The sequence below is a fragment of the Cygnus atratus genome, chromosome 1 (assembly GCF_013377495.2).
Source record: "Cygnus atratus isolate AKBS03 ecotype Queensland, Australia chromosome 1, CAtr_DNAZoo_HiC_assembly, whole genome shotgun sequence".
NCBI lineage: Eukaryota > Metazoa > Chordata > Aves > Anseriformes > Anatidae > Cygnus > Cygnus atratus.
Window position 1 is genome coordinate 42,595,847 of NC_066362.1, and position 11,470 is coordinate 42,607,316.

An 11,470-nucleotide genomic window follows, 5' to 3' on the forward strand; every position below is an offset into this window, starting at 1 on the left:
CTGAGGTCTTTATAGATAGTTTCTTTTGACAGCAGGATCATGCCTGAAATACGTTGTTTAAATAGAGTTACAAACAAAGTAATTCAGTAAAAGATGGAGGCATTTACAAGAAACCACTCCAGAAAAACAAACGCTTAAGCAGTCACAAAATGCTGCTCCAAGTGAGAATCTCCTCCCCTTCCTTTTGCACTTAGTTCTGACACAAATCCACTTTTTTTCTCTTGACCTTCTATACTGCTGGATATTTTTTTATTGTGCATCGGTTCTGTGCAGCTTTTTCCATCTCTCTCTCTCTCTTTTTCACCCTTCTTTTTATAAGAATTTAAAAGAAAAGGCCAATGTCCAGATCTAGAGGTTAGTCTTTGTGTAAAAAAATGGTGCCAAATAAATGTGTAGGTACCAATCAGGAACTCTGTGGCAGTGGGAAACACTGACTTGAACTGAATTTTTCAAGCTCTGTCCCATCAAATCCTTTTCCAGAAATTAGTTTGAGGTTATGCTGCCGATGTAATCGTGTACAGGTGTATGTCCTATGGCAAAATCGCACAGATGTATGTGGGACAAAACGTAAATGAACTGGAACATATAATCATGGAAGTTCTCAAGTAGTTTTTGTATGAAAAACAGGAGGAAAATAGAAAGCGCCTGATCTGTACTGATATTGTGTTCTGGGGAAAACCAATAGTTAATGATGGTAAAACTTAATCACTAAAAATGCTGAATAAAAGGAAAATGTTTGTATTTTGGGGAGTGTTCATTTGATTAAGGTGGAATATGCGACACACTTGATTTAGTAAGTTTAAAAAAAAAAGAGAGGATTCCTACTGTTGTCTGAAAATCACCACATTAATAAAGCCTCCTCGTGTGCTTGGTGATTACAAAAGTGCTCTGGAAAATAGCTTGGTATGTCTGCTTTGTAAAACAGCTGAGTGTGCAGCAGCTTCCTTGTGGCATTCATAGCTGAAGTAACATTCAAGTGTTATGTCCATGCATGCTCTCTTTATGTGTGTGTCTCAGACTGACTCAATGTTTTGAGATAAGGGGTTTCTTTGCAGCCACTTCTGAATTACTGTGACCTTCTTGGAACATGGGTTACATAAAAAATGTTATTTTTATTATTATATATATATATTTTTTTTTTTTCTGGTGAGATTCAGCCTGCCTTGTTTACCAGAAGAAAAAAAAGCTCCAATCAACATTGTATTCCTTATTTCACAATTCAAATTTCAGTTGCACAAAGATTTTAGGAAAAATGAAGAGCAGCCCACTGAAGAATAAGATACTATCTCAAGAAAAAGAATATATTGTGCCATGATACCACCTAAAAAATACACAGTAAATAATACGATGGGCATTGCTCATTTTTTATTGTCCAAGCTCACAGTGGCACTGATTTTTGTGTATTCTATGACTACTTTGTCTGGAAATAATTTATAAACATTTTTATCAGCTTATTAAATCAATTTAATTTCAAAGGACAGCAGAGAGCTAGTTTTCTGTTAAAAAGGTTAATTTGGGGAATGTTGGGGCACTGAGATCTATACTGAGAGAAATTTGCTTCTGAATTCACTGCTTCAGCTTTAATCAAGAGCTTCCACCATCCAATTTTTGTTTGAGCTGTCCTTGCTTAGTAGCTTTTTGAAAATAAAGCAGCGGTCCTGCTGTTAGGTATTCTTGACTATTGGGCCTTCTGCTGTGTATTTATGTTTGCAGATGCTTGCTCTGGTATCTTCACTCAGGATCTCAGTACAGAGGCCAACAGCTTGGTATGGAGAGCAGAAATTCTGCCCCATGGAGCTCAATTAGGATCTTTACAGAGAGTCCAACAGTGACAAGGTTTCGATGTCTAGTTCTCCTCTGGGGCCAGCATCTGCGTTTTCCAGTCAGGATGATGTACGAAGCCAGTTATACTGAGGAGAAATGTATGGGTTCTGAGAGCAATTTTATTCCTAAGTTGTCTGATTTAACCCTTTTCATGTACCACCTAGAAGTTAAAATTGTCTGTTAGAGCCTAGCCAGTTGAAAAGATAAAACTCAGGAAATAGTAATAGTTGCTTTGATTGTATTTGTTACTAATACTTTACACAAATGTACTCTGAAACTTTATAATGCCGAATTGGGAAGTATCTTCTCAAAGCAAATGAAAGCCAGAACTACCGGGAGCAAGCATCACCCCTTGCAGGTGCTTACTTACAAATCCCCAAACACTGCTGTAGCATGGAAGGAGAGTTGAAGAACGCCTGCTGGTGGCGAATTTAAGAAGGGTCCATATTCCAGGACAGCGGATAACGGAACCACGACAGGAATGACAAAGGCTGAGCGTCCGGCTGGAGGCCGGGGAAGCAGAGCCGCACAGCGGGGAGCGGGGCAGGGGTCCCCGCTGGGTGTGAGGGGACCTGACGGCGGGAGGGCAACGGGGGACCCTCTCGGCTCCACAGCAGCCTCTCTCCGCCGAGGTCAGGAATGGCCGGCACGACGGGAGTGGGGGGGTGGGGACGGAGGAAAAGGCAGCTGGCGCGGCGGCGGGGCCAGCCGAGGCTGTTTGTCCTCCCCAGGGGCACCTGGGGATGCGCTCCCCTCCCGCCTGAGGTAGCGGGCACGGTAAGATATCTGCCCTGCCACGTAGGGTCCCCGGCTGAGGCGGGGGGGAGCCGTGACATCCCGCTGATTTGCCTCTCCTGCCCAGGTCTTTGTGGTGTTTCATGGATTTCTCTCAGTTGTGCGTTCCTGAGCCGAAATTTAAGAAGCCCTCTAATAAACAGGTAGGTTATGTGGGAGGCAGCAGGTTTGTGAGCTCTGCTTCTGCATTGAAAAGTATCATTTGGGGTTTTCCATAGGCAATTTCATAACTGCTCATGCAATTCTCCAGGAAATATTAGTGTACACCTGTCTTTTGATGAACACATTTAACAGAAATTGCCATGGATTTATAAAGTTTATATTAATTCTTCTTGAACATTCTAGGAACGTACTGCTAGAGGGTTGTGCAGGGCTGCTTGGTACTTCCATTGAAAACGGTTCTAGGACCTATGGGCTTATTTTGGGTGCTGTCAGAGGGACAACTTGCTAGAAATAGGTACTATGGAGAATAGTTTCTTTTGAAGAAAGTGTAAGGGCTTCTATGGGTTTAAATGGATTTAAATCAGTAGTAAAACTTTAAAAAAAAGACATCTTTGACTCAGGGATCTTTATTGGCAAATAAAACAACAGGCCCACCTGGAATTTACTAATGTTAAAGGAAACCCTTTTGCTGATCGCAGTAGGCTTTGTATCAGGCCGTGGAAGAAGAGGCAGGGCCAGAATGCAGAAACAAATCTAGGGCACACCATTGGCTGCAGTTACACCTATGTGCAGTATAAATGCATGTTAGTTTTCTCATGTCGTAAATATTCACACACAATTTTGTTTTGAAGCTGTTGTGATTGGAACACAAATTAGACACTGGGACTGTAAGATTTCTTTATGGATCAAGTAATTTTTCTCCTGCTTTTGTTAAAATATGTATTTCAGGTAAGAAAACAATTCTCTTTTTTGAAGGTAACTAATTGGATGTTGATTTGGATTGCTTTCTTGTCATTCTGATAGTCACAAGGAACTCTCATTTATTGTTGCTGAATATTTCCAGTCTACTTTCTTCCCAATTTGTTGGAAGCTCTTTTGGAAGCCTTAATCTGCTCTGTTGTCTGCTGCTTCTGGCATAATATTGATCCCCGGAAGAAGTAACAGGTCCCAGCATCTTCAAGTCCTTAACTAACTCATGGTGCTTTATAACTTTTTGGACACTGCGATGCTGGAAATTCAGGATAGTTCTGGTACACAGGGTTATGCTCTGGCTACTGCTTTAAGAAACATTAATATAAGAACTGCATATGTAAGGACCACATTACTATCTTTCTGCTTCCCTTTGTAGTACACCTTGCAGTAGTTTTGTCCATGTTTATCTATGTTTAGGTTTTGTGTATGTAATCTTTATTTTACATTTAGATTACTGTGTTTTGTGGCAAAGGTGATTTTGAAGTTCTGTCAGTTTCTCGTATGAATACCACTCATTCCTTTAGGGAAGAGAGCAGTGTATTTGGGGTGGTGAGATGCCTGTACAGTACTGAGCCTCCTGGTATATTCCTCTGGAGTATCCAGGTAGCGTCCATTTGTGCTGGCCAGTTTTGAGCTCAAGAAGAGGTGTTTTTAGTAGAGTCCATAATGCAGCAGCCTGTGATCCACAGCAACTGGGGAAGTTTCAAGCAGAGCAGTTGAGAATGCCAGCCTCTTAAGGATGGTGATATGGGGTGAAATCAAATCTTCAGTTAGCCTGGTATCAACTCTCCAGCAGCAATGAAAAGCGGGTCTTTGGCAAGGACTGTAAGAGCAGCATAGCATGAGAGTGACCTGTACTATGTTAGTTTCCCGTCATTTGTAGCTTAAAGACTTCCCGAGATGGGTGTAATTTCAGTGCATTTACTGAGCTTTAGCGTAGTTCTCTTGTATGAACTAGTCCAGCCTCCTCTGAAGCTCATACAAGCTTTTAGTACTTGTTTTAGACTTTGGCAAGGAGTTCCACAGATCAGCTATCCAATGAAGTTGCCTTGTTTGATTTGGATCTGGGCCCTAACAGCTACGTTTGGTCCTTCACACTTCTTGCACTGAAAGAGACAACTAAAAAGCAATCCTTGCTCACTTCTGACTACTTAAGATTTTATAGACCTCTGTTATATTTCCCCTTGTGCCTCTTTTTCAGACTGAAAAGCTTACTTTAATCATTTATCAAGAAATAGTCTACAGAACAGGCTGATGGATATTTGCTTAGGAAGACACCTCTTTAGCTAGTATGGAGCTAGCCTAAAGATAGATTTGAACCGTAGGTCTTTGTGGTCAACTTAAGATCTTTTTTGTATTTCTGCATTCTTTGCACAGGGACCTAAAATGTACTAGCCAGGTGTTGTCAAGAAAAAGGGGCATTCTTAATCCTCTCATCATATATGGTAAAATCAAAAATGCAATGTACACTTGCAGATTTTGTTAGTTTTAGGTCTAGCAATATGTATGTGTAATAAAAATGGCATACAATAATCCTAGTAGTGGAAAATTATTAAAAATGTCTTAAGTCAATTATTGGCAATTACATATTTCTTTTATTAACTTTAAAAGCAGATTTGCCTGCCCTTTGGATTGCATTGTCTTGACCAGATTATTTTAGAGGAATGGAAGCCAGCTATGCAACCATCAATTAACAGCCTGTTACTTTTCCTGGAAACATCTAATATCTTTAAACACTTTTGTGTATGCCATCAGTATTAGTCTAGTATGTCAGTTCAGGGGCTTCCACAAAGTAGTATGTATCCTTTTATAAGGGGCTTATAAAGTTTATAGAGGTTAAATGCTATATTATAAATTTTATACTTTAAAAAGTATGAACTGAACATTAAGATCCTGTGCTTTGATTTTTTTTCCCCGTGGTGTGTGTTTTTTTTTGTGTTTTTTTTTTTTTTTAACTACATTTTGAGTTCATTGCTAAATGATGGCATATATTTGTCTTCCTAGTTCATAAAGAAAATGAAAATGGAACTTAAAAGGACTTAAAAGACAGAAAGGACTACAACGTTTAAATAATTGTTATGTGGTAGGGTTTGGCATCAAATGCCCAAATTTCTGTTAATTTTAGAGGTGTGATTCAGAAGTTTGTATTGCCATGTCTAAATTGGATAGGTAAGGAGGTGTAGGATGAATTATTTTATTACCCTTTGTACGTTGCTTTTTCATTGTCTGTGATGTATGGCAGTTGTGAAAGTGATGCCGCTAAACTACATTCTTGACCATGGAACGTGAGAGTAGGGCTGAGGCCTCCCACTCCCGACTGACAGTTAACTGTGATTGCAACATGGACATTGAAAGTGAACTCTCTAGCCTTGTTCCTAAAATGATGATAGGTTTCTCTCTTTCTAGTAGAACATGTTTGGGTCCCAGCTGACATGGTTTGGCCACCTCTGAAGACAGAATGAAAAGTATCACCTGTAGCCGCAGAGCTTGTAAAAATCATGAAGCCCTTCTGTGTCACATAATAGGGCTGGTAGTATTGATCCATATAAAATCTAATACTAGCTGACAAATTTTAGGTAAAAGTAGTTAATACAGACAACTAAGTAATTAAAAGGAAATTTTTTGCATGTTCTGTTAAGTTGTACTCATGCATATTTCTGTTGCAGGGCTCAGAGAGTCTAGACTGTGACCAAATGAAAAAGCCTGCTAGAGTAGCTTTGATGGAGTGGACTGAATTTCCCAAAGGAGAAGATCCGCACTATTATATTGTAACCTACCAGCACACAGATGCTTTCAATCAAAAAGTAAATGTCATCAATCTAAGCAAGAAGTAGTTACAAATGTATTTAAGCTGTACGTATGTAATTAATAGCATTTTTTAAGATCAATATAAAATGGCAAATAAAGAGAAACTTTGGAGAAATTATACTGAATTCAGTTATTCATGTAGTTTATATTAACTTTTACAGAATCCTTTTGAAGCCAGTGGGACTTAAAATACCCATGTGTATCCTGGTTGAATAAGGATAGGTAGACATATGTTCAAAGTTCAGAATATGTAAATTCTTCGAAGTTCTCTGGTTTGAAGGAGGACTCCAGCTTCTTCAGGAGAGGCACAAACACTACCCCCAGATCTTTGTGGCAGGGCATTGTTCTCATTTTGCGCACAAGATGTCCTGGAACTTAAAGAAAATAAGGATTTTCATGTGGAGGTGTTTCTTAATAGCTTGAACAATCTCTAAAAGGTTGTGTTATAAATGCATTGGCTCTTTTGCAGTTTAAATGTAGCCTTAAGTGTGACGTGCTGCAATATCAGATGTCCATTTCAAAACCTTCATAATTTATCGTCATTTTATCATCAAACATTTAGACCATTTATGAATTGTATTTTTATTACTTTCACCTTATCTAGAAATTCTTTTAAATTACAGAATGTAAGAAACATTTCTAAACTTGAACAAAAACCTGTCAGTACTACAATTCTGCTGGAGGAAAATAAGACATATGATGTTACAATAGAATCTCTAAAAAATGGACATATCCTAGGTGTAAAGTCATTTAACACACGTAAGTAGTGTAGCACAGAAATAATTTTGGTATAATTATAATTAGTCTTATACAGAAGATTAAAGAAAAACAGATTGAAATCCTGAGATTATTGAATTATTTAGAAACTTTACATTGAGGCATATTTTTGAGCATGAAGAGTAGAAGGAATAATTTTACTAAAACTTGTTTGGTTAGCATAATAATTTTGTAATACAGGACTGATGTAAATATTTGGGAGACTTTTAAATGTTATATGCTTTGATATACTACAGTAATTCTGGGAGAAACATATAAAAGACGACCATCAGGAAAGTTAATTATAGCCTGGCAATTTAATATCAGTTAAGGGTTGTAATTGCTTGTCTTACTTATAGAAGTTAAACATATTAATTACATAATTAATATTTTTGTTTCCATTTTATGACAATCCCTCTAAAAAGGGTTATGGAGTAGCTTGAAGTTCTTAGCATTGTGATCGACTGGGGCAAACTTGTTAGTATAAGAATTTGTGAGTGTAGCCACTGAACTTGTAAAAACTTTTTATACCTGTAGAGCTGTTTAGGATGAGAAGTCTTGCTGATAACAGGATTGAAAGGGCTTTCTAATCTTGATTTTGTTAATTGCTTTAAAATAGTTTTATAGTATTACCTTTGTACACATTAGAAGCCCATATTCAGAATAATAGTCTAGGATCTGAATACAAACTTGCATCATTGGGAAAAATATGTAGTAAGTTGAAAACATTGCAGCACCCACTGACTATGCTGAAATAGTACATTGAGCAATCTAGAGGGAATTCATGTTTATGCTATTGAAGTGTTACCACTCTTGATCAATATCTATTACTTGACTTTACTATTCTAGTAAACTGTGTGCTTTTGTGCAATCCTTAATCTATGCACTTAACTTATATTTATGATTGCTTCAGACATATTTACAAAGCATCACAGTAAAAAAAAGAGCACAACTTTCTTAATTGCTCAGTAAGACATTTTCTGTTTTGACATAATTTTATACTTTTTATTTTACCTATTGTGTGTATCTCTCACAAATCTTAAAAGAAAAAAATAATAGTAATAAATTAAAGATTTGGGTTAATTACTGTGTTGTGGTAATGCAAGTTTTTGTTTTTGTTTTTTCCTGGTCTACTAGGTGGAATTTCAGAAAATGATATCAAAACGTTTGTGACAGCTACTACTGTGTCTTTTAATTGGAGTGCAATGACCAAAGATTTTTCAGTTTCAGTTTCACTGAATGATACTTCTCAGTTTATACAAAAAAACAATGGATTCTTTGTGTGGAGTGATTTGACACCTTCAACTTTATATGTATTTGAGTTTATATTTCACCAATTACATCTTGAATTTATAAATGTGTCTCAATCACTGGATGTTCAAGCTGAAACAGGTATATACTAGTTTGTTGTAGTCACAATGAATGCAAGGAAGCACTATCTGTTTTCTAGAAGAGTTAATAGTAAATTGCAAACAGTCTATATATACTTACACATTTTTAATAGATGTGCATTGTTTAATTTCTAGAAAGCAGAAATAAATTGAATGATAATGACATGGAAAGGGCATTTCTTGCTAATTCCTTTTTTGAGGAGCAAGAATTCAATTTTCTATGTGCAAATATTTTAAGCTAACTATATGTTTTGCAGTCTAAAATAGAATCAAATGGATTCTAGTTTAGATGAAAGTAGACTGCAAACACAGGACATTTTGGATTGTAATTGCTTGAAGATATCAATTGAATTTGTTATATACTTTCTATGAAAGGCAGGGAAAATCCTGTATTTTGTAAGGATTTGGAATACTTTTTGCCAGTGTTCAAAGCAGTATTTTTGCACTGATGAGTGGCTAACCAATCTGTGCTGTTTTGTAAGAAAATCTTTGAAGGAGGTAGGATTCTCAGGCTGGTACACTTGATTGTGTAACAGCATTCCTTTTAATGCAATACACAGCTAATGTAACTTAAAACCTTTAAAATTAGGAACACAAAAGAAAGGCTGATATAGGTTCAAATTCACGGAAATAATTGTTTTCCTAAATTCAGGAAACTATAAGAAACAAATGACTTGTTAACTTCAAAATTTTAAATTTGAAAAATGAACCAGGAACTAATGGAGAATGAAAAAAATAGAATGGAATAAAAAATAATGGATCTCTCTCTCTCTCTCTCTCTCTCTCTTTTTTTTTTTTGCTTTAGTAGGATTCAGTAAGCTATATATTCTTTTAATTAAATCAATCAGAATTTTTAAGACACTTGGGATTTTGAATGAGGGATGATTCATAATTAAAGACCTCTTGTATTTTGTAGTCATGATTTAATTAAATGTTATCGTCTTCAAATGAATGTGGATTTGAAAAAAATAAAAGTTAAATGTAGCACTGCCATAAATAGTACAGAAAGTCCTAAAAATACTGTTCTTGTTCACCTACAGGCACCTGTTCCCAGGGGTGGCTGGCATTCCAAAGCAGCTGCTATAGAATGAGTAAGGAGAGTAAGCCATGGAAGATGGCACAACAAATCTGTGAAATGTCTTCGCAAGGGGCACATCTTGTAGACATAGGGAATGAAGAAGAACGTGGTTTTATTCTATCTTATCTCCAGACAATTAGTCAAATAGTCATGTTATGGACAGGTCTTAATGACCTAAAGGTCAGTCTGTTTTGTCTTTTCTATATATAGAAACAGGAGAATTTTAATGTGCAGAACCTAATTCTTTAAAATAAGTGCTACACTTTAAATGGTCATTTTTTTGTGTAGGTATTAGTAGCTGTAAAAGGAATCATTAATTCTGCATAATTTGAAATACTGAAAATATTTAGCATGGCATAGCTGGGGAAAAAAGGCTGTCATCTTTTTTTTTTTTTTTTTCAGTGCATCGTAGGGATTTTCATTTGCCTGTAGGTGGTGCTGCTTTACCAGTTTTAAAATCTGATTTTATACTTTGTGTCCATTACTTTCTATGGATATCAAAGTCTGGGGTTGACTTTCATAATTTTGGTGCAGGTCTAAGATACTGACTGCTGGTTTAGCAGAGTCCATTCAGTATGGATGTTGGATAGGCCAGTGGAAGAAGGTACTGGAGCAAGGTATTTCATGTAAAAAGTTTAATTCCCTCCTATCAGTGATATGAGGGTTCTTAATGCCAGCTCTGCTGTTATTATGACCCTAATGACTCACCGTGGTGTGTAATTTGGGAATAGCTACAGTGATAAATAAAATTATTGGTAAAGCTCTGACAATGACGGAGGAGCTCTGCCAGAAAGTTGGGACTCAGTTTTCCTGTAACTAAGTTTAGTGAAAACGTCGTTTGTCCTAAGTATCAGAAAGCTTAGAGAAAGCCTGCTTTTCAGTAGAAGTGTTTCATTGTAGAAAAGAAACTTGCAGTTGTGTTTAGTTTGAGAAACACAAACCTGTCTAGATTTGTGATTAGAGGCATTCTAGCCTTCCTTGTTAGAGAAGCACCTGTACTATATGTATTTTACATGTAATATTGTTTTATACATAAGATTTTAGAATTGCTATAATTTTTACAGCATAGTGATATTAATCTTAACCAACTTGGTATTTTAGGAATAAGGTAGTATTTGTAAGAGGCTGCCAAAAATAGATATCTAATGAAAACATAATATTGAAGTTTGATAAGATAACTAAGTCTTTTTTTTTTTTTTTTTTCCTTCCTTTTAAAATTCTGATTACACAGGGAAGAGTTAATTGCCAGACTGGAATTTTATTGTTAGTCAATTGTTTAATACTGATCATGATATGCATTTTTAAGTTTGTGGGAGTCTAGTCAGTTTAATGAACAAGATGAACACCTTATTTTAAGAATGGCAAGGGATGATTATAAAAGTGTTTTTCAAGCACTTCTTTCTTAAATATTTGTCATTAATTAGCATGTTCAGGTACTGTATGATTGAAGTACTGTATGAGTGTGTTGCAGTCCTTCTAACTGTCACTGTTGTCATTTGCTCATCCTATGAGAATTGCAAATTGTAATTACATGAATATGAGCCTTAGGAGTTCAAAGATTGTGGGACATATATTAGGAATGGTGAGACTTGTTTAGAATCATGAGACAAAAAATATAGATTCAGTTATGTTTTTCTTTGGTGTTTGAACCATTAATGAGTTAAATTTCTGTTTTCAATATTTTTCTCTCAATACCCATGGGACTTTAAGTATTCTATGAAATTAAACGAAAGTTGAGTCTATAACATACTTGGAGGATTTCATCAGCCTTAGGAAAACTGTGGAACACTGTGACACTGATAAAAGTAACACTGTGAGCAATATTAGTTCTGTAACATTTGAATTCTCAGTTTCTCCTTCTTTAACCCTATTTGGATACGTAACTGCATTAAAATCTTTACTG